This window comes from Pungitius pungitius, chromosome 12, assembly GCF_949316345.1.
Source record: "Pungitius pungitius chromosome 12, fPunPun2.1, whole genome shotgun sequence".
NCBI lineage: Eukaryota > Metazoa > Chordata > Actinopteri > Perciformes > Gasterosteidae > Pungitius > Pungitius pungitius.
Genome location: NC_084911.1, coordinates 15,276,428 through 15,298,755, shown reverse-complemented (window position 1 = coordinate 15,298,755; position 22,328 = coordinate 15,276,428). Strand labels below are relative to the sequence as shown.

General features: G+C 43.5%; 29 non-coding genes across 29 annotated transcripts; all 29 read right to left on the bottom strand.

The window, feature by feature from the left end:
- Positions 1-420: 420 nt before the first annotated feature.
- trnas-gcu (transfer RNA serine (anticodon GCU)) lies at positions 421-502 on the bottom strand. Its single transcript has one exon. It is a non-coding gene; the product is annotated as a tRNA-Ser (tRNA).
- A 535-nt stretch (positions 503-1,037) lies between these two features.
- Positions 1,038-1,119, bottom strand: trnas-gcu (transfer RNA serine (anticodon GCU)). Its single transcript has one exon. It is a non-coding gene; the product is annotated as a tRNA-Ser (tRNA).
- Positions 1,120-1,651: 532 nt separating this feature from the next.
- Positions 1,652-1,733, bottom strand: trnas-gcu (transfer RNA serine (anticodon GCU)). Its single transcript has one exon. It is a non-coding gene; the product is annotated as a tRNA-Ser (tRNA).
- A 535-nt stretch (positions 1,734-2,268) lies between these two features.
- trnas-gcu (transfer RNA serine (anticodon GCU)) lies at positions 2,269-2,350 on the bottom strand. The gene has a single exon. It is a non-coding gene; the product is annotated as a tRNA-Ser (tRNA).
- A 532-nt stretch (positions 2,351-2,882) lies between these two features.
- trnas-gcu (transfer RNA serine (anticodon GCU)) lies at positions 2,883-2,964 on the bottom strand. The gene has a single exon. It is a non-coding gene; the product is annotated as a tRNA-Ser (tRNA).
- A 535-nt stretch (positions 2,965-3,499) lies between these two features.
- trnas-gcu (transfer RNA serine (anticodon GCU)) lies at positions 3,500-3,581 on the bottom strand. Its single transcript has one exon. It is a non-coding gene; the product is annotated as a tRNA-Ser (tRNA).
- A 532-nt stretch (positions 3,582-4,113) lies between these two features.
- Positions 4,114-4,195, bottom strand: trnas-gcu (transfer RNA serine (anticodon GCU)). Its single transcript has one exon. It is a non-coding gene; the product is annotated as a tRNA-Ser (tRNA).
- A 535-nt stretch (positions 4,196-4,730) lies between these two features.
- Positions 4,731-4,812, bottom strand: trnas-gcu (transfer RNA serine (anticodon GCU)). The gene has a single exon. It is a non-coding gene; the product is annotated as a tRNA-Ser (tRNA).
- A 535-nt stretch (positions 4,813-5,347) lies between these two features.
- trnas-gcu (transfer RNA serine (anticodon GCU)) lies at positions 5,348-5,429 on the bottom strand. The gene has a single exon. It is a non-coding gene; the product is annotated as a tRNA-Ser (tRNA).
- A 535-nt stretch (positions 5,430-5,964) lies between these two features.
- On the bottom strand, positions 5,965-6,046 carry trnas-gcu (transfer RNA serine (anticodon GCU)). The gene has a single exon. It is a non-coding gene; the product is annotated as a tRNA-Ser (tRNA).
- A 535-nt stretch (positions 6,047-6,581) lies between these two features.
- On the bottom strand, positions 6,582-6,663 carry trnas-gcu (transfer RNA serine (anticodon GCU)). Its single transcript has one exon. It is a non-coding gene; the product is annotated as a tRNA-Ser (tRNA).
- A 535-nt stretch (positions 6,664-7,198) lies between these two features.
- Positions 7,199-7,280, bottom strand: trnas-gcu (transfer RNA serine (anticodon GCU)). Its single transcript has one exon. It is a non-coding gene; the product is annotated as a tRNA-Ser (tRNA).
- Positions 7,281-8,090: 810 nt separating this feature from the next.
- On the bottom strand, positions 8,091-8,172 carry trnas-gcu (transfer RNA serine (anticodon GCU)). Its single transcript has one exon. It is a non-coding gene; the product is annotated as a tRNA-Ser (tRNA).
- A 535-nt stretch (positions 8,173-8,707) lies between these two features.
- On the bottom strand, positions 8,708-8,789 carry trnas-gcu (transfer RNA serine (anticodon GCU)). Its single transcript has one exon. It is a non-coding gene; the product is annotated as a tRNA-Ser (tRNA).
- Positions 8,790-9,597: 808 nt separating this feature from the next.
- trnas-gcu (transfer RNA serine (anticodon GCU)) lies at positions 9,598-9,679 on the bottom strand. Its single transcript has one exon. It is a non-coding gene; the product is annotated as a tRNA-Ser (tRNA).
- Positions 9,680-10,214: 535 nt separating this feature from the next.
- On the bottom strand, positions 10,215-10,296 carry trnas-gcu (transfer RNA serine (anticodon GCU)). The gene has a single exon. It is a non-coding gene; the product is annotated as a tRNA-Ser (tRNA).
- Positions 10,297-11,104: 808 nt separating this feature from the next.
- On the bottom strand, positions 11,105-11,186 carry trnas-gcu (transfer RNA serine (anticodon GCU)). The gene has a single exon. It is a non-coding gene; the product is annotated as a tRNA-Ser (tRNA).
- Positions 11,187-11,721: 535 nt separating this feature from the next.
- trnas-gcu (transfer RNA serine (anticodon GCU)) lies at positions 11,722-11,803 on the bottom strand. Its single transcript has one exon. It is a non-coding gene; the product is annotated as a tRNA-Ser (tRNA).
- An 808-nt stretch (positions 11,804-12,611) lies between these two features.
- trnas-gcu (transfer RNA serine (anticodon GCU)) lies at positions 12,612-12,693 on the bottom strand. Its single transcript has one exon. It is a non-coding gene; the product is annotated as a tRNA-Ser (tRNA).
- A 535-nt stretch (positions 12,694-13,228) lies between these two features.
- On the bottom strand, positions 13,229-13,310 carry trnas-gcu (transfer RNA serine (anticodon GCU)). The gene has a single exon. It is a non-coding gene; the product is annotated as a tRNA-Ser (tRNA).
- Positions 13,311-14,120: 810 nt separating this feature from the next.
- Positions 14,121-14,202, bottom strand: trnas-gcu (transfer RNA serine (anticodon GCU)). The gene has a single exon. It is a non-coding gene; the product is annotated as a tRNA-Ser (tRNA).
- Positions 14,203-14,737: 535 nt separating this feature from the next.
- Positions 14,738-14,819, bottom strand: trnas-gcu (transfer RNA serine (anticodon GCU)). Its single transcript has one exon. It is a non-coding gene; the product is annotated as a tRNA-Ser (tRNA).
- Positions 14,820-15,627: 808 nt separating this feature from the next.
- On the bottom strand, positions 15,628-15,709 carry trnas-gcu (transfer RNA serine (anticodon GCU)). Its single transcript has one exon. It is a non-coding gene; the product is annotated as a tRNA-Ser (tRNA).
- Positions 15,710-16,244: 535 nt separating this feature from the next.
- Positions 16,245-16,326, bottom strand: trnas-gcu (transfer RNA serine (anticodon GCU)). The gene has a single exon. It is a non-coding gene; the product is annotated as a tRNA-Ser (tRNA).
- An 808-nt stretch (positions 16,327-17,134) lies between these two features.
- trnas-gcu (transfer RNA serine (anticodon GCU)) lies at positions 17,135-17,216 on the bottom strand. The gene has a single exon. It is a non-coding gene; the product is annotated as a tRNA-Ser (tRNA).
- A 535-nt stretch (positions 17,217-17,751) lies between these two features.
- trnas-gcu (transfer RNA serine (anticodon GCU)) lies at positions 17,752-17,833 on the bottom strand. Its single transcript has one exon. It is a non-coding gene; the product is annotated as a tRNA-Ser (tRNA).
- A 2,704-nt stretch (positions 17,834-20,537) lies between these two features.
- On the bottom strand, positions 20,538-20,619 carry trnas-gcu (transfer RNA serine (anticodon GCU)). Its single transcript has one exon. It is a non-coding gene; the product is annotated as a tRNA-Ser (tRNA).
- Positions 20,620-21,154: 535 nt separating this feature from the next.
- On the bottom strand, positions 21,155-21,236 carry trnas-gcu (transfer RNA serine (anticodon GCU)). Its single transcript has one exon. It is a non-coding gene; the product is annotated as a tRNA-Ser (tRNA).
- Positions 21,237-21,771: 535 nt separating this feature from the next.
- trnas-gcu (transfer RNA serine (anticodon GCU)) lies at positions 21,772-21,853 on the bottom strand. The gene has a single exon. It is a non-coding gene; the product is annotated as a tRNA-Ser (tRNA).
- Between the last annotated feature and the right edge of the window lie 475 nt (positions 21,854-22,328).

Genomic DNA, 22,328 nt, shown 5'->3' with positions numbered 1-22,328 from the left:
CACGCGCTCTGTGTAGAGGGGGATTAGCTCAAATGGTAGAGCGCTCGCTTAGCATGCGAGAAGTAGCGGGATCGATGCCCGCATCCTCCATTATTCCTAATTTTCAGACAAGGAGATAGTGACAATAATCAGCAAAGGCCAAAACACTCGGCCGCCAAGTCTTACTTTAGACTAGGTTTTTACGAACATTTTGTTGATTTCGACCGTCTTATTGACCAAACAATTTTTCTCAATCACCTTAAAGGTGTTGTAAAAATGTATGTTGATGGGTTGAGAAGAATACTCTGTTACATTACAGGGTTGGCTTTAGATGAGGTGTGGACAATCTGAGCCCTTTGCTCCAACCAAATTGGAAGTAGGGCAACAGATGTGAATTTCGTGGTGGTGACTTGTAAATGTATTTGGTCAAAAAGAAGAATGCGACAAGAATGGGATTCGAACCCATGCGTGCAGAGCACAATGGATTAGCAGTCCATCGCCTTAACCACTCGGCCACCTCGTCTTGTTTGGTCTGAGCTTGCGGCATAATTTGATAATTATCGTAGCATGTGTTCATTGTCCTGGGAGGTTTTAAAAGTGTTAAAATGCAGTGTCAGCCTTATGGCAGTACGACCCAAGCGCTCTGTGTAGAAGGGGATTAGCTCAAATGGTAGAGCGCTCGCTTAGCATGCGAGAAGTAGCAGGATCGATGCCCGCATTCTCCACTATTTCTAATTTTCAGACAAGGAGATAATGACAATAATCAGCAAAGGCCAAAACACTCGGCCGCCAAGTCTTACTTTAGACTAGGTTTTTACGAACATTTAGTTGATTTCGACCGTCTTATTGACCAAACAATTTTTCTCAATCACCTTAAAGGTGTTGTAAAAATGTATGTTGATGGGTTGAGAAGAATACTCTGTTACATTACAGGGTTGGCTTTAGATGAGGTGTGGACAATCTGAGCCCTTTGCTTCAACCAAATTGGAACTAGGGCAACAGATGTGAATTTCGTGGTGGTGACTTGTAAATGTATTTGGTCAAATAAAAGTGGAATGCGACGAGAATGGGATTCGAACCCAAGCGTGCAGAGCACAATGGATTAGCAGTCCATCGGCTTAACCACTCGGCCACCTCGTCTTGTTTGGTCTGAGCTTGCGGCATAATTTGATTATAATCGTAGCATGTGTTCATTGTCCTGGGAGGGTTTAAAAGTGTTTAAATGCAGTGTCAGCCTTATGGCAATTCGACCCACGCGCTCTGTGTAGAGGGGGATTAGCTCAAATGGTAGAGCGCTCGCTTAGCATGCGAGAAGTAGCGGGATCGATGCCCGCATCCTCCATTATTCCTAATTTTCAGACAAGGAGATAGTGACAATAATCAGCAAAGGCCAAAACACTCGGCCGCCAAGTCTTACTTTAGACTAGGTTTTTACGAACATTTTGTTGATTTCGACCGTCTTATTGACCAAACAATTTTTCTCAATCACCTTAAAGGTGTTGTAAAAATGTATGTTGATGGGTTGAGAAGAATACTCTGTTACATTACAGGGTTGGCTTTAGATGAGGTGTGGACAATCTGAGCCCTTTGCTCCAACCAAATTGGAAGTAGGGCAACAGATGTGAATTTCGTGGTGGTGACTTGTAAATGTATTTGGTCAAAAAGAAGAATGCGACAAGAATGGGATTCGAACCCATGCGTGCAGAGCACAATGGATTAGCAGTCCATCGCCTTAACCACTCGGCCACCTCGTCTTGTTTGGTCTGAGCTTGCGGCATTTTATGGTAATTATCGTAGCAGGTGTTCATTGTCCTGGGAGGTTTTAAAAGCGTTTAAATGCAGTGTCAGCCTTATGGCAATTCGACCCAAGCGCTCTGTGTAGAGGGGGATTAGCTCAAATGGTAGAGCGCTCGCTTAGCATGCGAGAAGTAGCGGGATCGATGCCCGCATTCTCCATTATTTCTAATTTTTAGACAAGGAGATAGTGACAATAATCAGCAAAGGCCAAAACACTCGGCCGCCAAGTCTTACTTTAGACTAGGTTTTTACAAACATTTAGTTGATTTCGACCGTCTTATTGACCAAACAATTTTTCTCAATCACCTTAAAGGTGTTGTAAAAACGTATGTTGATGGGTTGAGAAGAATACTCTGTTACATTACAGGGTTGGCTTTAGATGAGGTGTGGACAATCTGAGCCCTTTGCTCCAACCAAATTGGAACTAGGGCAACAGATGTGAATTTCGTGGTGGTGACTTGTAAATGTATTTGGTCAAATAAAAGTGGAATGCGACGAGAATGGGATTCGAACCCAAGCGTGCAGAGCACAATGGATTAGCAGTCCATCGGCTTAACCACTCGGCCACCTCGTCTTGTTTGGTCTGAGCTTGCGGCATAATTTGATTATAATCGTAGCATGTGTTCATTGTCCTGGGAGGGTTTAAAAGTGTTTAAATGCAGTGTCAGCCTTATGGCAATTCGACCCACGCGCTCTGTGTAGAGGGGGATTAGCTTAAATGGTAGAGCGCTCGCTTAGCATGTGAGAAGTAGCGGGATCGATGCCCGCATCCTCCATTATTCCTAATTTTCAGACAAGGAGATAGTGACAATAATCAGCAAAGGCCAAAACACTCGGCAGCCAAGTCTTACTTTAGACTAGGTTTTTACGAACATTTAGTTGATTTCGACCGTCTTATTGACCAAACAATTTTCTTCAATCACCTTAAAGGTGTTGTAAAAATGTATGTTGATGGGTTGAGAAGAATACTCTGTTACATTACAGGGTTGGCTTTAGATGAGGTGTGGACAATCTGAGCCCTTTGCTCCAACCAAATTGGAAGTAGGGCAACAGATGTGAATTTCGTGGTGGTGACTTGTAAATGTATTTGGTCAAAAAGAAGAATGCGACAAGAATGGGATTCGAACCCATGCGTGCAGAGCACAATGGATTAGCAGTCCATCGCCTTAACCACTCGGCCACCTCGTCTTGTTTGGTCTGAGCTTGCGGCATAATTTGATAATTATCGTAGCATGTGTTCATTGTCCTGGGAGGTTTTAAAAGTGTTAAAATGCAGTGTCAGCCTTATGGCAATACGACCCAAGCGCTCTGTGTAGAAGGGGATTAGCTCAAATGGTAGAGCGCTCGCTTAGCATGCGAGAAGTAGCAGGATCGATGCCCGCATTCTCCATTATTTCTAATTTTCAGACAAGGAGATAATGACAATAATCAGCAAAGGCCAAAACACTCGGCCGCCAAGTCTTACTTTAGACTAGGTTTTTACGAACATTTAGTTGATTTCGACCGTCTTATTGACCAAACAATTTTTCTCAATCACCTTAAAGGTGTTGTAAAAATGTATGTTGATGGGTTGAGAAGAATACTCTGTTACATTACAGGGTTGGCTTTAGATGAGGTGTGGACAATCTGAGCCCTTTGCTTCAACCAAATTGGAACTAGGGCAACAGATGTGAATTTCGTGGTGGTGACTTGTAAATGTATTTGGTCAAATAAAAGTGGAATGCGACGAGAATGGGATTCGAACCCAAGCGTGCAGAGCACAATGGATTAGCAGTCCATCGGCTTAACCACTCGGCCACCTCGTCTTGTTTGGTCTGAGCTTGCGGCATAATTTGATTATAATCGTAGCATGTGTTCATTGTCCTGGGAGGGTTTAAAAGTGTTTAAATGCAGTGTCAGCCTTATGGCAATTCGACCCACGCGCTCTGTGTAGAGGGGGATTAGCTCAAATGGTAGAGCGCTCGCTTAGCATGCGAGAAGTAGCGGGATCGATGCCCGCATCCTCCATTATTCCTAATTTTCAGACAAGGAGATAGTGACAATAATCAGCAAAGGCCAAAACACTCGGCCGCCAAGTCTTACTTTAGACTAGGTTTTTACGAACATTTTGTTGATTTCGACCGTCTTATTGACCAAACAATTTTTCTCAATCACCTTAAAGGTGTTGTAAAAATGTATGTTGATGGGTTGAGAAGAATACTCTGTTACATTACAGGGTTGGCTTTAGATGAGGTGTGGACAATCTGAGCCCTTTGCTCCAACCAAATTGGAAGTAGGGCAACAGATGTGAATTTCGTGGTGGTGACTTGTAAATGTATTTGGTCAAAAAGAAGAATGCGACAAGAATGGGATTCGAACCCATGCGTGCAGAGCACAATGGATTAGCAGTCCATCGCCTTAACCACTCGGCCACCTCGTCTTGTTTGGTCTGAGCTTGCGGCATAATTTGATAATTATCGTAGCATGTGTTCATTGTCCTGGGAGGTTTTAAAAGTGTTAAAATGCAGTGTCAGCCTTATGGCAATACGACCCAAGCGCTCTGTGTAGAGGGGGATTAGCTCAAATGGTAGAGCGCTCGCTTAGCATGCGAGAAGTAGCAGGATCGATGCCCGCATTCTCCATTATTTCTAATTTTCAGACAAGGAGATAATGACAATAATCAGCAAAGGCCAAAACACTCGGCCGCCAAGTCTTACTTTAGACTAGGTTTTTACGAACATTTAGTTGATTTCGACCGTCTTATTGACCAAACAATTTTCTTCAATCACCTTAAAGGTGTTGTAAAAACGTATGTTGATGGGTTGAGAAGAATCCTCTGTTACATTACAGGGTTGGCTTTAGATGAGGTCTTGACAATCTGAGCCCTTTGCTCCAACCAAATTGGAACTAGGGCAACAGATGTGAATTTCGTGGTGGTGACTTGTAAATGTATTTGGTCAAAAAGAAGAGGAATGCGACGAGAATGGGATTCGAACCCATGCGTGCAGAGCACAATGGATTAGCAGTCCATCGCCTTAACCACTCGGCCACCTCGTCTTGTTTGGTCTGAGCTTGCGGCATTTTATGGTAATTATCGTAGCAGGTGTTCATTGTCCTGGGAGGTTTTAAAAGCGTTTAAATGCAGTGTCAGCCTTATGGCAATTCGACCCAAGCGCTCTGTGTAGAGGGGGATTAGCTCAAATGGTAGAGCGCTCGCTTAGCATGCGAGAAGTAGCGGGATCGATGCCCGCATTCTCCATTATTTCTAATTTTTAGACAAGGAGATAGTGACAATAATCAGCAAAGGCCAAAACACTCGGCCGCCAAGTCTTACTTTAGACTAGGTTTTTACAAACATTTAGTTGATTTCGACCGTCTTATTGACCAAACAATTTTTCTCAATCACCTTAAAGGTGTTGTAAAAACGTATGTTGATGGGTTGAGAAGAATACTCTGTTACATTACAGGGTTGGCTTTAGATGAGGTGTGGACAATCTGAGCCCTTTGCTCCAACCAAATTGGAACTAGGGCAACAGATGTGAATTTCGTGGTGGTGACTTGTAAATGTATTTGGTCAAATAAAAGTGGAATGCGACGAGAATGGGATTCGAACCCAAGCGTGCAGAGCACAATGGATTAGCAGTCCATCGGCTTAACCACTCGGCCACCTCGTCTTGTTTGGTCTGAGCTTGCGGCATAATTTGATTATAATCGTAGCATGTGTTCATTGTCCTGGGAGGGTTTAAAAGTGTTTAAATGCAGTGTCAGCCTTATGGCAATTCGACCCACGCGCTCTGTGTAGAGGGGGATTAGCTCAAATGGTAGAGCGCTCGCTTAGCATGTGAGAAGTAGCGGGATCGATGCCCGCATCCTCCATTATTCCTAATTTTCAGACAAGGAGATAGTGACAATAATCAGCAAAGGCCAAAACACTCGGCAGCCAAGTCTTACTTTAGACTAGGTTTTTACGAACATTTAGTTGATTTCGACCGTCTTATTGACCAAACAATTTTCTTCAATCACCTTAAAGGTGTTGTAAAAATGTATGTTGATGGGTTGAGAAGAATACTCTGTTACATTACAGGGTTGGCTTTAGATGAGGTCTTGACAATCTGAGCCCTTTGCTCCAACCAAATTGGAACTAGGGCAACAGATGTGAATTTCGTGGTGGTGACTTGTAAATGTATTTGGTCAAAAAGAAGAGGAATGCGACGAGAATGGGATTCGAACTTATGCGTGCAGAGCACAATGGATTAGCAGTCCATCGCCTTAACAACTCGGCCACCTCGTCTTGTTTGGTCTGAGCTTGAGGCATAATTTGATAATTATCGTAGCATGTGTTCATTGTCCTGGGAGGGTTTAAAAGTGTTTAAATGCAGTGTCAGCCTTATGGCAATTCGACCCAAGCGCTCTGTGTAGAGGGGGATTAGCTCAAATGGTAGAGCGCTCGCTTAGCATGCGAGAAGTAGCGGGATCGATGCTCGCATTCTCCATTATTCCTAATTTTTAGACAAGGAGATAGTGACAATAATCAGCAAAGGCCAAAACACTCGGCCGCCAAGTCTTACTTTAGACTAGGTTTTTACAAACATTTAGTTGATTTCGACCGTCTTATTGACCAAACAATTTTTCTCAATCACCTTAAAGGTGTTGTAAAAACGTATGTTGATGGGTTGAGAAGAATACTCTGTTACATTACAGGGTTGGCTTTAGATGAGGTGTGGACAATCTGAGCCCTTTGCTCCAACCAAATTGGAACTAGGGCAACAGATGTGAATTTCGTGGTGGTGACTTGTAAATGTATTTGGTCAAATAAAAGTGGAATGCGACGAGAATGGGATTCGAACCCATGCGTGCAGAGCACAATGGATTAGCAGTCCATCGCCTTAACCACTCGGCCACCTCGTCTTGTTTGGTCTGAGCTTGCGGCATAATTTGATAATAATTGTAGCATGTGTTCATTGTCCTGGGAGGGTTTAAAAGTGTTTAAATGCAGTGTCAGCCTTATGGCAATTCGACCCAAGCGCTCTGTGTAGAGGGGGATTAGCTCAAATGGTAGAGCGCTCGCTTAGCATGCGAGAAGTAGTGGGATCGATGCCCGCATCCTCCATTATTCCTAATTTTCAGACAAGGAGATAGTGACAATAATCAGCAAAGGCCAAAACACTCGGCCGCCAAGTCTTACTTTAGACTAGGTTTTTACGAACATTTAGTTGATTTCGACCGTCTTATTGACCAAACAATTTTTCTCAATCACCTTAAAGGTGTTGTAAAAATGTATGTTGATGGGTTGAGAAGAATACTCTGTTACATTACAGGGTTGGCTTTAGATGAGGTGTGGACAATCTGAGCCCTTTGCTCCAACCAAATTGGAACTAGGGCAACAGATGTGAATTTCGTGGTGGTGACTTGTAAATGTATTTGGTCAAATAAAAGTGGAATGCGACGAGAATGGGATTCGAACCCATGCGTGCAGAGCACAATGGATTAGCAGTCCATCGCCTTAACCACTCGGCCACCTCGTCTTGTTTGGTCTGAGCTTGCGGCATAATTTGATAATAATCGTAGCATGTGTTCATTGTCCTGGGAGGGTTTAAAAGTGTTTAAATGCAGTGTCAGCCTTATGGCAAAATTCGACCCACGCGCTCTGAGTAGAGGGGGGTTAGCTCAAATGGTAGAGCGCTCGCTTAGCATGCGAGAAGTAGCGGGATCGATGCCCGCATCCTCCATTATTCCTAATTTTCAGACAAGGAGATAGTGACAATAATCAGCAAAGGCCAAAACACTCGGCCGCCAAGTCTTGTTTGGTCTGAGCTTGCGGCATTTTATGGTAATTATCGTAGCATGTTTTCATTTTCCTAGGAGGTTTTAAAAGCGTTTAAATGCAGTGTCAGGCTTATGGCAATTCGACCCAAGCGCTCTGTGTAGAGGGGGATTAGCTCAAATGGTAGAGCGCTCGCTTAGCATGCGAGAAGTAGCGGGATCGATGGCCGCATTCTCCATTATTTCTAATTTTTAGACAAGGAGATAGTGGCAATAATCAGCAAAGGCCAAAACACTCGGCTGCCAAGTCTTACTTTAGACTAGGTTTTTACGAACATTTAGTTGATTTCGACCGTCTTATTGACTAAACAATCTTTCTCAATCAACTTAAAGGTGTTGTAAAAACGTATGTTGATGGGTTGAGAAGAATCCTCTGTTACATTACAGGGTTGGCTTTAGATGAGGTGTGGACAATCTGAGCCCTTTGCTCCAACCAAATTGGAACTAGGGCAACAGATGTGAATTTCGTGGTGGTGACTTGTAAATGTATTTGGTCAAATAAAAGTGGAATGCGACGAGAATGGGATTCGAACCCATGCGTGCAGAGCACAATGGATTAGCAGTCCATCGCCTTAACCACTCGGCCACCTCGTCTTGTTTGGTCTGAGCTTGCGGCATAATTTGATAATAATTGTAGCATGTGTTCATTGTCCTGGGAGGGTTTAAAAGTGTTTAAATGCAGTGTCAGCCTTATGGCAATTCGACCCAAGCGCTCTGTGTAGAGGGGGATTAGCTCAAATGGTAGAGCGCTCGCTTAGCATGCGAGAAGTAGTGGGATCGATGCCCGCATCCTCCATTATTCCTAATTTTCAGACAAGGAGATAGTGACAATAATCAGCAAAGGCCAAAACACTCGGCCGCCAAGTCTTACTTTAGACTAGGTTTTTACGAACATTTAGTTGATTTCGACCGTCTTATTGACCAAACAATTTTTCTCAATCACCTTAAAGGTGTTGTAAAAATGTATGTTGATGGGTTGAGAAGAATACTCTGTTACATTACAGGGTTGGCTTTAGATGAGGTGTGGACAATCTGAGCCCTTTGCTCCAACCAAATTGGAACTAGGGCAACAGATGTGAATTTCGTGGTGGTGACTTGTAAATGTATTTGGTCAAATAAAAGTGGAATGCGACGAGAATGGGATTCGAACCCATGCGTGCAGAGCACAATGGATTAGCAGTCCATCGCCTTAACCACTCGGCCACCTCGTCTTGTTTGGTCTGAGCTTGCGGCATAATTTGATAATAATCGTAGCATGTGTTCATTGTCCTGGGAGGGTTTAAAAGTGTTTAAATGCAGTGTCAGCCTTATGGCAATTCGACCCACGCGCTCTGAGTAGAGGGGGGTTAGCTCAAATGGTAGAGCGCTCGCTTAGCATGCGAGAAGTAGCGGGATCGATGCCCGCATCCTCCATTATTCCTAATTTTCAGACAAGGAGATAGTGACAATAATCAGCAAAGGCCAAAACACTCGGCCGCCAAGTCTTGTTTGGTCTGAGCTTGCGGCATTTTATGGTAATTATCGTAGCATGTTTTCATTGTCCTAGGAGGTTTTAAAAGCGTTTAAATGCAGTGTCAGGCTTATGGCAATTCGACCCAAGCGCTCTGTGTAGAGGGGGATTAGCTCAAATGGTAGAGCGCTCGCTTAGCATGCGAGAAGTAGCGGGATCGATGCCCGCATTCTCCATTATTTCTAATTTTTAGACAAGGAGATAGTGGCAATAATCAGCAAAGGCCAAAACACTCGGCTGCCAAGTCTTACTTTAGACTAGGTTTTTACGAACATTTAGTTGATTTCGACCGTCTTATTGACTAAACAATCTTTCTCAATCAACTTAAAGGTGTTGTAAAAACGTATGTTGATGGGTTGAGAAGAATCCTCTGTTACATTACAGGGTTGGCTTTAGATTAGGTGTGGACAATCTGAGCCCTTTGCTCCAACCAAATTGGAACTAGGGCAACAGATGTGAATTTCGTGGTGGTGACTTGTAAATGTATTTGGTCAAATAAAAGTGGAATGCGACGAGAATGGGATTCGAACCCATGCGTGCAGAGCACAATGGATTAGCAGTCCATCGCCTTAACCACTCGGCCACCTCGTCTTGTTTGGTCTGAGCTTGCGGCATAATTTGATAATAATCGTAGCATGTGTTCATTGTCCTGGGAGGGTTTAAAAGTGTTTAAATGCAGTGTCAGCCTTATGGCAATTCGACCCACACGCTCTGCGTAGAGGGGGGTTAGCTCAAATGGTAGAGCGCTCGCTTAGCATGCGAGAAGTAGCGGGATCGATGCCCGCATCCTCTATTATTCCTAATTTTCAGACAAGGAGATAGTGACAATAATCAGCAAAGGCCAAAACACTCGGCTGCCAAGTCTTACTTTAGACTAGGTTTTTACGAACATTTAGTTGATTTCGACCGTCTTATTGACCAAACAATTTTTCTCAATCACCTTAAAGGTGTTGTAAAAATGTATGTTGATGGGTTGAGAAGAATACTCTGTTACATTACAGGGTTGGCTTTAGATGTGGTGTGGACAATCTGAGCCCTTTGCTCCAACCAAATTGGAACTAGGGCAACAGATGTGAATTTCGTGGTGGTGACTTGTAAATGTATTTGGTCAAATAAAAGTGGAATGCGACGAGAATGGGATTCGAACCCATGCGTGCAGAGCACAATGGATTAGCAGTCCATCGCCTTAACCACTCGGCCACCTCGTCTTGTTTGGTCTGAGCTTGCGGCATAATTTGATAATAATCGTAGCATGTGTTCATTGTCCTGGGAGGGTTTAAAAGTGTTTAAATGCAGTGTCAGCCTTATGGCAATTCGACCCACGCGCTCTGCGTAGAGGGGGGTTAGCTCAAATGGTAGAGCGCTCGCTTAGCATGCGAGAAGTAGCGGGATCGATGCCCGCATCCTCCATTATTCCTAATTTTCAGACAAGGAGATAGTGACAATAATCAGCAAAGGCCAAAACACTCGGCCGCCAAGTCTTGTTTGGTCTGAGCTTGCGGCATTTTATGGTAATTATCGTAGCAGGTGTTCATTGTCCTGGGAGGTTTTAAAAGCGTTTAAATGCAGTGTCAGCCTTATGGCAATTCGACCCAAGCGCTCTGTGTAGAGGGGGATTAGCTCAAATGGTAGAGCGCTCGCTTAGCATGCGAGAAGTAGCGGGATCGATGCCCGCATTCTCCATTATTTCTAATTTTTAGACAAGGAGATAGTGGCAATAATCAGCAAAGGCCAAAACACTCGGCTGCCAAGTCTTACTTTAGACTAGGTTTTTACGAACATTTAGTTGATTTCGACCGTCTTATTGACTAAACAATCTTTCTCAATCAACTTAAAGGTGTTGTAAAAACGTATGTTGATGGGTTGAGAAGAATCCTCTGTTACATTACAGGGTTGGCTTTAGATGAGGTGTGGAAAATCTGAGCCCTTTGCTCCAACCAAATTGGAACTAGGGCAACAGATGTGAATTTCGTGGTGGTGACTTGTAAATGTATTTGGTCAAATAAAAGTGGAATGCGACGAGAATGGGATTCGAACCCATGCGTGCAGAGCACAATGGATTAGCAGTCCATCGCCTTAACCACTCGGCCACCTCGTCTTGTTTGGTCTGAGCTTGCGGCATAATTTGATAATAATCGTAGCATGTGTTCATTGTCCTGGGAGGGTTTAAAAGTGTTTAAATGCAGTGTCAGCCTTATGGCAATTCGACCCAAGCGCTCTGTGTAGAGGGGGATTAGCTCAAATGGTAGAGCGCTCGCTTAGCATGCGAGAAGTAGCGGGATCAATGCCCGCATCCTCCATTATTCCTAATTTTTAGACAAGGAGATAGTGACAATAATCAGCAAAGGCCAAAACACTCGGCCGCCAAGTCTTACTTTAGACTAGGTTTTTACAAACATTTAGTTGATTTCGACCGTCTTATTGACCAAACAATGTTTCTCAATCACCTTAAAGGTGTTGTAAAAACGTATGTTGATGGGTTGAGAAGATTACTCTGTTACATTACAGGGTTGGCTTTAGATGAGGTCTTGACAATCTGAGCCCTTTGCTCCAACCAAATTGGAACTAGGGCAACAGATGTGAATTTCGTGGTGGTGACTTGTAAATGTATTTGGTCAAATAGAAGAGGAATGCGACGAGAATGGGATTCGAACCCATGCGTGCAGAGCACAATGGATTAGCAGTCCATCGCCTTAACCACTCGGCCACCTCGTCTTGTTTGGTCTGAGCTTGCGGCATAATTTGATAATAATCGTAGCATGTGTTCATTGTCCTGGGAGGGTTTAAAAGTGTTTAAATGCAGAGTCAGCCTTATGGCAATTCGACCCACGCGCTCTGCGTAGAGGGGGGTTAGCTCAAATGGTAGAGCGCTCGCTTAGCATGCGAGAAGTAGCGGGATCGATGCCCGCATCCTCCATTATTCCTAATTTTCAGACAAGGAGATAGTGACAATAATCAGCAAAGGCCAAAACACTCGGCCGCCAAGTCTTGTTTAATAGGAGCTTGCGGCATTTTATGGTAATTATCGTAGCATGTTTTTATTGTCCTGGGAGGTTTTAAAAGTGTTAAAATGCAGTGTCAGCCTTATGGCAATTCGACCCAAGCGCTCTGTGTAGAGGGGGATTAGCTCAAATGGTAGAGCGCTCGCTTAGCATGCGAGAAGTAGCGGGATCGATGCCCGCATCCTCCATTATTCCTAATTTTCAGACAAGGAGATAGTGACAATAATCAGCAAAGGCCAAAACACTCGGCCGCCAAGTCTTACTTTAGACTAGGTTTTTACAAACATTTAGTTGATTTCGACCGTCTTATTGACCAAACAATGTTTCTCAATCACCTTAAAGGTGTTGTAAAAACGTATGTTGATGGGTTGAGAAGAATCCTCTGTTACATTACAGGGTTGGCTTTAGATGAGGTGTGGACAATCTGAGCCCTTTGCTCCAACCAAATTGGAACTAGGGCAACAGATGTGAATTTCGTGGTGGTGACTTGTAAATGTATTTGGTCAAATAAAAGTGGAATGCGACGAGAATGGGATTCGAACCCATGCGTGCAGAGCACAATGGATTAGCAGTCCATCGCCTTAACCACTCGGCCACCTCGTCTTGTTTGGTCTGAGCTTGCGGCATAATTTGATAATAATTGTAGCATGTGTTCATTGTCCTGGGAGGGTTTAAAAGTGTTTAAATGCAGTGTCAGCCTTATGGCAATTCGACCCAAGCGCTCTGTGTAGAGGGGGATTAGCTCAAATGGTAGAGCGCTCGCTTAGCATGCGAGAAGTAGTGGGATCGATGCCCGCATCCTCCATTATTCCTAATTTTCAGACAAGGAGATAGTGACAATAATCAGCAAAGGCCAAAACACTCGGCCGCCAAGTCTTACTTTAGACTAGGTTTTTACGAACATTTAGTTGATTTCGACCGTCTTATTGACCAAACAATTTTTCTCAATCACCTTAAAGGTGTTGTAAAAATGTATGTTGATGGGTTGAGAAGAATACTCTGTTACATTACAGGGTTGGCTTTAGATGAGGTGTGGACAATCTGAGCCCTTTGCTCCAACCAAATTGGAACTAGGGCAACAGATGTGAATTTCGTGGTGGTGACTTGTAAATGTATTTGGTCAAATAAAAGTGGAATGCGACGAGAATGGGATTCGAACCCATGCGTGCAGAGCACAATGGATTAGCAGTCCATCGCCTTAACCACTCGGCCACCTCGTCTTGTTTGGTCTGAGCTTGCGGCATAATTTGATAATAATCGTAGCATGTGTTCATTGTCCTGGGAGGGTTTAAAAGTGTTTAAATGCAGTGTCAGCCTTATGGCAAAATTCGACCCACGCGCTCTGAGTAGAGGGGGGTTAGCTCAAATGGTAGAGCGCTCGCTTAGCATGCGAGAAGTAGCGGGATCGATGCCCGCATCCTCCATTATTCCTAATTTTCAGACAAGGAGATAGTGACAATAATCAGCAAAGGCCAAAACACTCGGCCGCCAAGTCTTGTTTGGTCTGAGCTTGCGGCATTTTATGGTAATTATCGTAGCATGTTTTCATTGTCCTAGGAGGTTTTAAAAGCGTTTAAATGCAGTGTCAGGCTTATGGCAATTCGACCCAAGCGCTCTGTGTAGAGGGGGATTAGCTCAAATGGTAGAGCGCTCGCTTAGCATGCGAGAAGTAGCGGGATCGATGCCCGCATTCTCCATTATTTCTAATTTTTAGACAAGGAGATAGTGGCAATAATCAGCAAAGGCCAAAACACTCGGCTGCCAAGTCTTACTTTAGACTAGGTTTTTACGAACATTTAGTTGATTTCGACCGTCTTATTGACTAAACAATCTTTCTCAATCAACTTAAAGGTGTTGTAAAAACGTATGTTGATGGGTTGAGAAGAATCCTCTGTTACATTACAGGGTTGGCTTTAGATTAGGTGTGGACAATCTGAGCCCTTTGCTCCAACCAAATTGGAACTAGGGCAACAGATGTGAATTTCGTGGTGGTGACTTGTAAATGTATTTGGTCAAATAAAAGTGGAATGCGACGAGAATGGGATTCGAACCCATGCGTGCAGAGCACAATGGATTAGCAGTCCATCGCCTTAACCACTCGGCCACCTCGTCTTGTTTGGTCTGAGCTTGCGGCATAATTTGATAATAATCGTAGCATGTGTTCATTGTCCTGGGAGGGTTTAAAAGTGTTTAAATGCAGTGTCAGCCTTATGGCAATTCGACCCACACGCTCTGCGTAGAGGGGGGTTAGCTCAAATGGTAGAGCGCTCGCTTAGCATGCGAGAAGTAGCGGGATCGATGCCCGCATCCTCTATTATTCCTAATTTTCAGACAAGGAGATAGTGACAATAATCAGCAAAGGCCAAAACACTCGGCTGCCAAGTCTTACTTTAGACTAGGTTTTTACGAACATTTAGTTGATTTCGACCGTCTTATTGACCAAACAATTTTTCTCAATCACCTTAAAGGTGTTGTAAAAATGTATGTTGATGGGTTGAGAAGAATACTCTGTTACATTACAGGGTTGGCTTTAGATGTGGTGTGGACAATCTGAGCCCTTTGCTCCAACCAAATTGGAACTAGGGCAACAGATGTGAATTTCGTGGTGGTGACTTGTAAATGTATTTGGTCAAATAAAAGTGGAATGCGACGAGAATGGGATTCGAACCCATGCGTGCAGAGCACAATGGATTAGCAGTCCATCGCCTTAACCACTCGGCCACCTCGTCTTGTTTGGTCTGAGCTTGCGGCATAATTTGATAATAATCGTAGCATGTGTTCATTGTCCTGGGAGGGTTTAAAAGTGTTTAAATGCAGTGTCAGCCTTATGGCAATTCGACCCACGCGCTCTGCGTAGAGGGGGGTTAGCTCAAATGGTAGAGCGCTCGCTTAGCATGCGAGAAGTAGCGGGATCGATGCCCGCATCCTCCATTATTCCTAATTTTCAGACAAGGAGATAGTGACAATAATCAGCAAAGGCCAAAACACTCGGCCGCCAAGTCTTGTTTGGTCTGAGCTTGCGGCATTTTATGGTAATTATCGTAGCAGGTGTTCATTGTCCTGGGAGGTTTTAAAAGCGTTTAAATGCAGTGTCAGCCTTATGGCAATTCGACCCAAGCGCTCTGTGTAGAGGGGGATTAGCTCAAATGGTAGAGCGCTCGCTTAGCATGCGAGAAGTAGCGGGATCGATGCCCGCATTCTCCATTATTTCTAATTTTTAGACAAGGAGATAGTGGCAATAATCAGCAAAGGCCAAAACACTCGGCTGCCAAGTCTTACTTTAGACTAGGTTTTTACGAACATTTAGTTGATTTCGACCGTCTTATTGACTAAACAATCTTTCTCAATCAACTTAAAGGTGTTGTAAAAACGTATGTTGATGGGTTGAGAAGAATCCTCTGTTACATTACAGGGTTGGCTTTAGATGAGGTGTGGAAAATCTGAGCCCTTTGCTCCAACCAAATTGGAACTAGGGCAACAGATGTGAATTTCGTGGTGGTGACTTGTAAATGTATTTGGTCAAATAAAAGTGGAATGCGACGAGAATGGGATTCGAACCCATGCGTGCAGAGCACAATGGATTAGCAGTCCATCGCCTTAACCACTCGGCCACCTCGTCTTGTTTGGTCTGAGCTTGCGGCATAATTTGATAATAATCGTAGCATGTGTTCATTGTCCTGGGAGGGTTTAAAAGTGTTTAAATGCAGTGTCAGCCTTATGGCAATTCGACCCAAGCGCTCTGTGTAGAGGGGGATTAGCTCAAATGGTAGAGCGCTCGCTTAGCATGCGAGAAGTAGCGGGATCAATGCCCGCATCCTCCATTATTCCTAATTTTTAGACAAGGAGATAGTGACAATAATCAGCAAAGGCCAAAACACTCGGCCGCCAAGTCTTACTTTAGACTAGGTTTTTACAAACATTTAGTTGATTTCGACCGTCTTATTGACCAAACAATGTTTCTCAATCACCTTAAAGGTGTTGTAAAAACGTATGTTGATGGGTTGAGAAGATTACTCTGTTACATTACAGGGTTGGCTTTAGATGAGGTCTTGACAATCTGAGCCCTTTGCTCCAACCAAATTGGAACTAGGGCAACAGATGTGAATTTCGTGGTGGTGACTTGTAAATGTATTTGGTCAAATAGAAGAGGAATGCGACGAGAATGGGATTCGAACCCATGCGTGCAGAGCACAATGGATTAGCAGTCCATCGCCTTAACCACTCGGCCACCTCGTCTTGTTTGGTCTGAGCTTGCGGCATAATTTGATAATAATCGTAGCATGTGTTCATTGTCCTGGGAGGGTTTAAAAGTGTTTAAATGCAGAGTCAGCCTTATGGCAATTCGACCCACGCGCTCTGCGTAGAGGGGGGTTAGCTCAAATGGTAGAGCGCTCGCTTAGCATGCGAGAAGTAGCGGGATCGATGCCCGCATCCTCCATTATTCCTAATTTTCAGACAAGGAGATAGTGACAATAATCAGCAAAGGCCAAAACACTCGGCCGCCAAGTCTTGTTTAATAGGAGCTTGCGGCATTTTATGGTAATTATCGTAGCATGTTTTTATTGTCCTGGGAGGTTTTAAAAGTGTTAAAATGCAGTGTCAGCCTTATGGCAATTCGACCCAAGCGCTCTGTGTAGAGGGGGATTAGCTCAAATGGTAGAGCGCTCGCTTAGCATGCGAGAAGTAGCGGGATCGATGCCCGCATCCTCCATTATTCCTAATTTTCAGACAAGGAGATAGTGACAATAATCAGCAAAGGCCAAAACACTCGGCCGCCAAGTCTTACTTTAGACTAGGTTTTTACAAACATTTAGTTGATTTCGACCGTCTTATTGACCAAACAATGTTTCTCAATCACCTTAAAGGTGTTGTAAAAACGTATGTTGATGGGTTGAGAAGAATACTCTGTTACATTACAGGGTTGGCTTTAGATGAGGTCTTGACAATCTGAGCCCTTTGCTCCAACCAAATTGGAACTAGGGCAACAGATGTGAATTTCGTGGTGGTGACTTGTAAATGTATTTGGTCAAAAAGAAGAGGAATGCGACGAGAATGGGATTCGAACCCATGCGTGCAGAGCACAATGGATTAGCAGTCCATCGCCTTAACCACTCGGCCACCTCCTCTTGTTTGGTCTGAGCTTGCGGCATAATTTGATAATAATCGTAGCATGTGTTCATTGTCCTGGGAGGGTTTAAAAGTGTTTAAATGCAGTGTCAGCCTTATGGCAATTCGACCCAAGCGCTCTGTGTAGAGGGGGATTAGCTCAAATGGTAGAGCGCTCGCTTAGCATGCGAGAAGTAGTGGGATCGATGCCCGCATCCTCCATTATTCCTAATTTTCAGACAAGGAGATAGTGACAATAATCAGCAAAGGCCAAAACACTCGGCCGCCAAGTCTTACTTTAGACTAGGTTTTTACGAACATTTAGTTGATTTCGACCGTCTTATTGACCAAACAATTTTTCTAAATCACCTTAAAGGTGTTGTAAAAATGTATGTTGATGGGTTGAGAAGAATACTCTGTTACATTACAGGGTTGGCTTTAGATGAGGTGTGGACAATCTGAGCCCTTTGCTCCAACCAAATTGGAACTAGGGCAACAGATGTGAATTTCGTGGTGGTGACTTGTAAATGTATTTGGTCAAATAAAAGTGGAATGCGACGAGAATGGGATTCGAACCCATGCGTGCAGAGCACAATGGATTAGCAGTCCATCGCCTTAACCACTCGGCCACCTCGTCTTGTTTGGTCTGAGCTTGCGGCATAATTTGATAATAATCGTAGCATGTGTTCATTGTCCTGGGAGGGTTTAAAAGTGTTTAAATGCAGTGTCAGCCTTATGGCAATTCGACCCACGCGCTCTGAGTAGAGGGGGGTTAGCTCAAATGGTAGAGCGCTCGCTTAGCATGCGAGAAGTAGCGGGATCGATGCCCGCATCCTCCATTATTCCTAATTTTCAGACAAGGAGATAGTGACAATAATCAGCAAAGGCCAAAACACTCGGCCGCCAAGTCTTGTTTAATAGGAGCTTGCGGCATTTTATGGTAATTATCGTAGCATGTTTTTATTGTCCTGGGAGGTTTTAAAAGTGTTAAAATGCAGTGTCAGCCTTATGGCAATTCGACCCAAGCGCTCTGTGTAGAGGGGGATTAGCTCAAATGGTAGAGCGCTCGCTTAGCATGCGAGAAGTAGCGGGATCGATGCCCGCATCCTCCATTATTCCTAATTTTCAGACAAGGAGATAGTGACAATAATCAGCAAAGGCCAAAACACTCGGCCGCCAAGTCTTACTTTAGACTAGGTTTTTACAAACATTTAGTTGATTTCGACCGTCTTATTGACCAAACAATGTTTCTCAATCACCTTAAAGGTGTTGTAAAAACGTATGTTGATGGGTTGAGAAGAATACTCTGTTACATTACAGGGTTGGCTTTAGATGAGGTCTTGACAATCTGGGGCCTGTTTCAATAAGGAGGTTCAACCAACTCTGAGTTAAAACTTGAACTCTGAGTTGACTTACCCTGAGATGGGAAACTCTGAGTTTTCGGTTACAGAACAGCTGAAATGAGTTAGTTCAATCAACTCTGAGTTGACCTACTCTGAGTTAAGCGCGTGCACCACAACTATAAAAAGCCATTATCAATGGAGCGCAGATATTACGAGTCACCATGGCAACAGCGCCAGACAAAAAGAGGTCTTCATATTTTTCACCAGCAGAACTGGATGTGCTTATGCAAGCATATGGAGAGTACGAACATATATTTTAAAAAAAAGCAACACGGCTGCAGCGGCGAAGGACAGAGAGTTAGCTTGGGAGAAAATAGCTGCTCGAGTCAATGCGTAAGTTTACATTTGAATTACTGTTATACAGTGTTGTGTGTAATTAATTTCTATGTAATCTAAAAACTGTAATTTAATTCCGTAATTTAAAGTAAAATCTGATGTAATTGCATTAAATGCTGCATAAACTATAAAGCAATTCTGTATAAAACAATAGTGGATTTAACATCAAATTTTAAAAGATATATTTTTTCAAGAATAATTCATGCAATTGTATAATGTTTATTTGAAAGCATTAAAAGTGCAGTTTCTTGTCTCTCCTTGTATTGTTCAAGTGGTTGAAGTTGATATGGGATTTAGAAAGTAATTAGTAATAAGTAGACCAATACTTTCTAGAGATAGTCATTATTACATTAATCTAATTACACTGTTGAAGAAGCCAGTTGTAGTTAGTAATATAAGTGACTTGCCCAACTGTTATAATATCAGAAGTGAAACTGGAAGAAGAGTGTGTTATTCAACCTAATTTTAATTTTCATGTAGGTGCAATCCTGCACATTAATACTGTGGATGGACCTCCTGTTGACATAGTCCGCTTCATTTTCGGAAGGTGCAATGATGGGAATATGTGTGCCATCAATGCATCCAACCACATTCGGAAATCCTAAAAGGAATTCTATTATTAGTTTACTTCCAGGGGTCGCAGCAATATGCTCTTAACTGAACGTCATTTATCAGGTTAGCCTCATTTAAACCGATTTATACATCACTGACCTGCAATCCTGTGAAACTCCTCTTTGATGGCTTTCACGGGTTTGTGCCCAGGAAACAGCACAAAAATTTGGAGAAAGCGCTTAAGAGCGAGGCACACTTTCCATACAACTCTGCAAACAGTAGCCTTACTGATATGTTCTGCATCCCCAATGTTATACAGAAAACTACCATTTGCAAAGAAACGTAATGCAACGCAAAGCATCTGCTCGGATGTTAGAGCACGGCCGCGATGTCTGATGTTTCTGATGTAAGGATGGATGAGATTATGGATGTATCTTATTGACTGTAAAGAAAAACGGTACCGCTCAAATAAAAATGTATATGGATATGACAAAAAATCCACTCTGGGTCTCAAAATCCTCTCCCGACGTAAATGCAACTCCCTACGGATTAATGCAGCCTCTTCATCCACAGGATCGTCCATAAAAGGACATGCCATTTCATTCACTTGATTTGATGCGCTCTGCGTGACTGAAATGTGCGCAATGAATGAATACCGAAAGAATGAATGAGGTGATTAAATACCACTTCCTCTTTAAAAAAGGGGAGGAGACGAAATAAACTCTGGGTTTCCCGAAGAAAACCTGCTCCCGACCAGGTTAGGTTCACAGAGTAAGTTGCCATGGTAACTGACTCTGAGTATAAGTTACCTCTCTTTCTGAAACAGGCTTGACTTACTCTGCTTTCTCAGGTTTAACATACCTCCCATTCTGAAACAGAAAACTCAGAGTTTCCCTCATTTCAGGGTTAACATACTCAGAGTTTTCACTTAACCTCCTTTCTGAAACAGGCCCCTGAGCCCTTTGCTCCAACCAAATTGGAACTAGGGCAACAGATGTGAATTTCGTGGTGGTGACTTGTAAATGTATTTGGTCAAAAAGAAGAGGAATGCGACGAGAATGGGATTCGACCCCATGCGTGCAGAGCACAATGGATTAGCAGTCCATCGCCTTAACCACTCGGCCACCTCGTCTTGTTTGGTCTGAGTTTGCGGCATTTTATGGTAATTATCGTAGCATGTTTTCATTGTCCTAGGAGGTTTTAAAAGCGTTTAAATGCAGTGTCAGCCTTATGGCAATTCGACCCAAGCGCTCTGTGTAGAGGGGGATTAGCTCAAATAGTAGAGCGCTCGCTTAGCATGCGAGAAGTAGCGGGATCGATGCCCGCATCCTCCATTATTCCTAATTTTCAGACAAGGAGATAGTGACAATAATCAGCAAAGGCCAAAACACTCGGCCGCCAAGTCTTACTTTAGACTAGGTTTTTACAAACATTTAGTTGATTTCGACCGTCTTATTGACCAAACAATGTTTCTCAATCACCTTAAAGGTGTTGTAAAAACGTATGTTGATGGGTTGAGAAGAATACTCTGTTACATTACAGGGTTGGCTTTAGATGAGGTCTTGACAATCTGAGCCCTTTGCTCCAACAAAATTGGAACTAGGGCAACAGATGTGAATTTCGTGGTGGTGACTTGTAAATGTATTTGGTCAAAAAGAAGAGGAATGCGACGAGAATGGGATTCGAACCCATGCGTGCAGAGCACAATGGATTAGCAGTCCATCGCCTTAACCACTCGGCCACCTCGTCTTGTTTGGTCTGAGCTTGCGGCATAATTTGATAATAATCGTAGCATGTGTTCATTGTCCTGGGAGGGTTTAAAAGTGTTTAAATGCAGTGTCAGCCTTATGGCAATTCGACCCACACGCTCTGCGTAGAGGGGGGTTAGCTCAAATGGTAGAGCGCTCGCTTAGCATGCGAGAAGAAGCGGGATCGATGCCCGCATCCTCTATTATTCCTAATTTTCAGACAAGGAGATAGTGACAATAATCAGCAAAGGCCAAAACACTCGGCTGCCAAGTCTTACTTTAGACTAGGTTTTTACGAACATTTAGTTGATTTCGACCGTCTTATTGACCAAACAATTTTTCTCAATCACCTTAAAGGTGTTGTAAAAATGTATGTTGATGGGTTGAGAAGAATACTCTGTTACATTACAGGGTTGGCTTTAGATGTGGTGTGGACAATCTGAGCCCTTTGCTCCAACCAAATTGGAACTAGGGCAACAGATGTGAATTTCGTGGTGGTGACTTGTAAATGTATTTGGTCAAATAGAAGAGGAATGCGACGAGAATGGGATTCGAACCCATGCGTGCAGAGCACAATGGATTAGCAGTCCATCGCCTTAACCACTCGGCCACCTCGTCTTGTTTGGTCTGAGCTTGCGGCATAATTTGATAATAATCGTAGCATGTGTTCATTGTCCTGGGAGGGTTTAAAAGTGTTTAAATGCAGTGTCAGCCTTATGGCAATTCGACCCACGCGCTCTGAGTAGAGGGGGGTTAGCTCAAATGGTAGAGCGCTCGCTTAGCATGCGAGAAGTAGCGGGATCGATGCCCGCATCCTCCATTATTCCTAATTTTCAGACAAGGAGATAGTGACAATAATCAGCAAAGGCCAAAACACTCGGCCGCCAAGTCTTGTTTGGTCTGAGCTTGCGGCATTTTATGGTAATTATCGTAGCAGGTGTTCATTGTCCTGGGAGTTTTTAAAAGTGTTTAAATGCAGTGTCAGCCTTATGGCAATTCGACCCAAGCGCTCTGTGTAGAGGGGGATTAGCTCAAATGGTAGAGCGCTCGCTTAGCATGCGAGAAGTAGCGGGATCGATGCCCGCATTCTCCA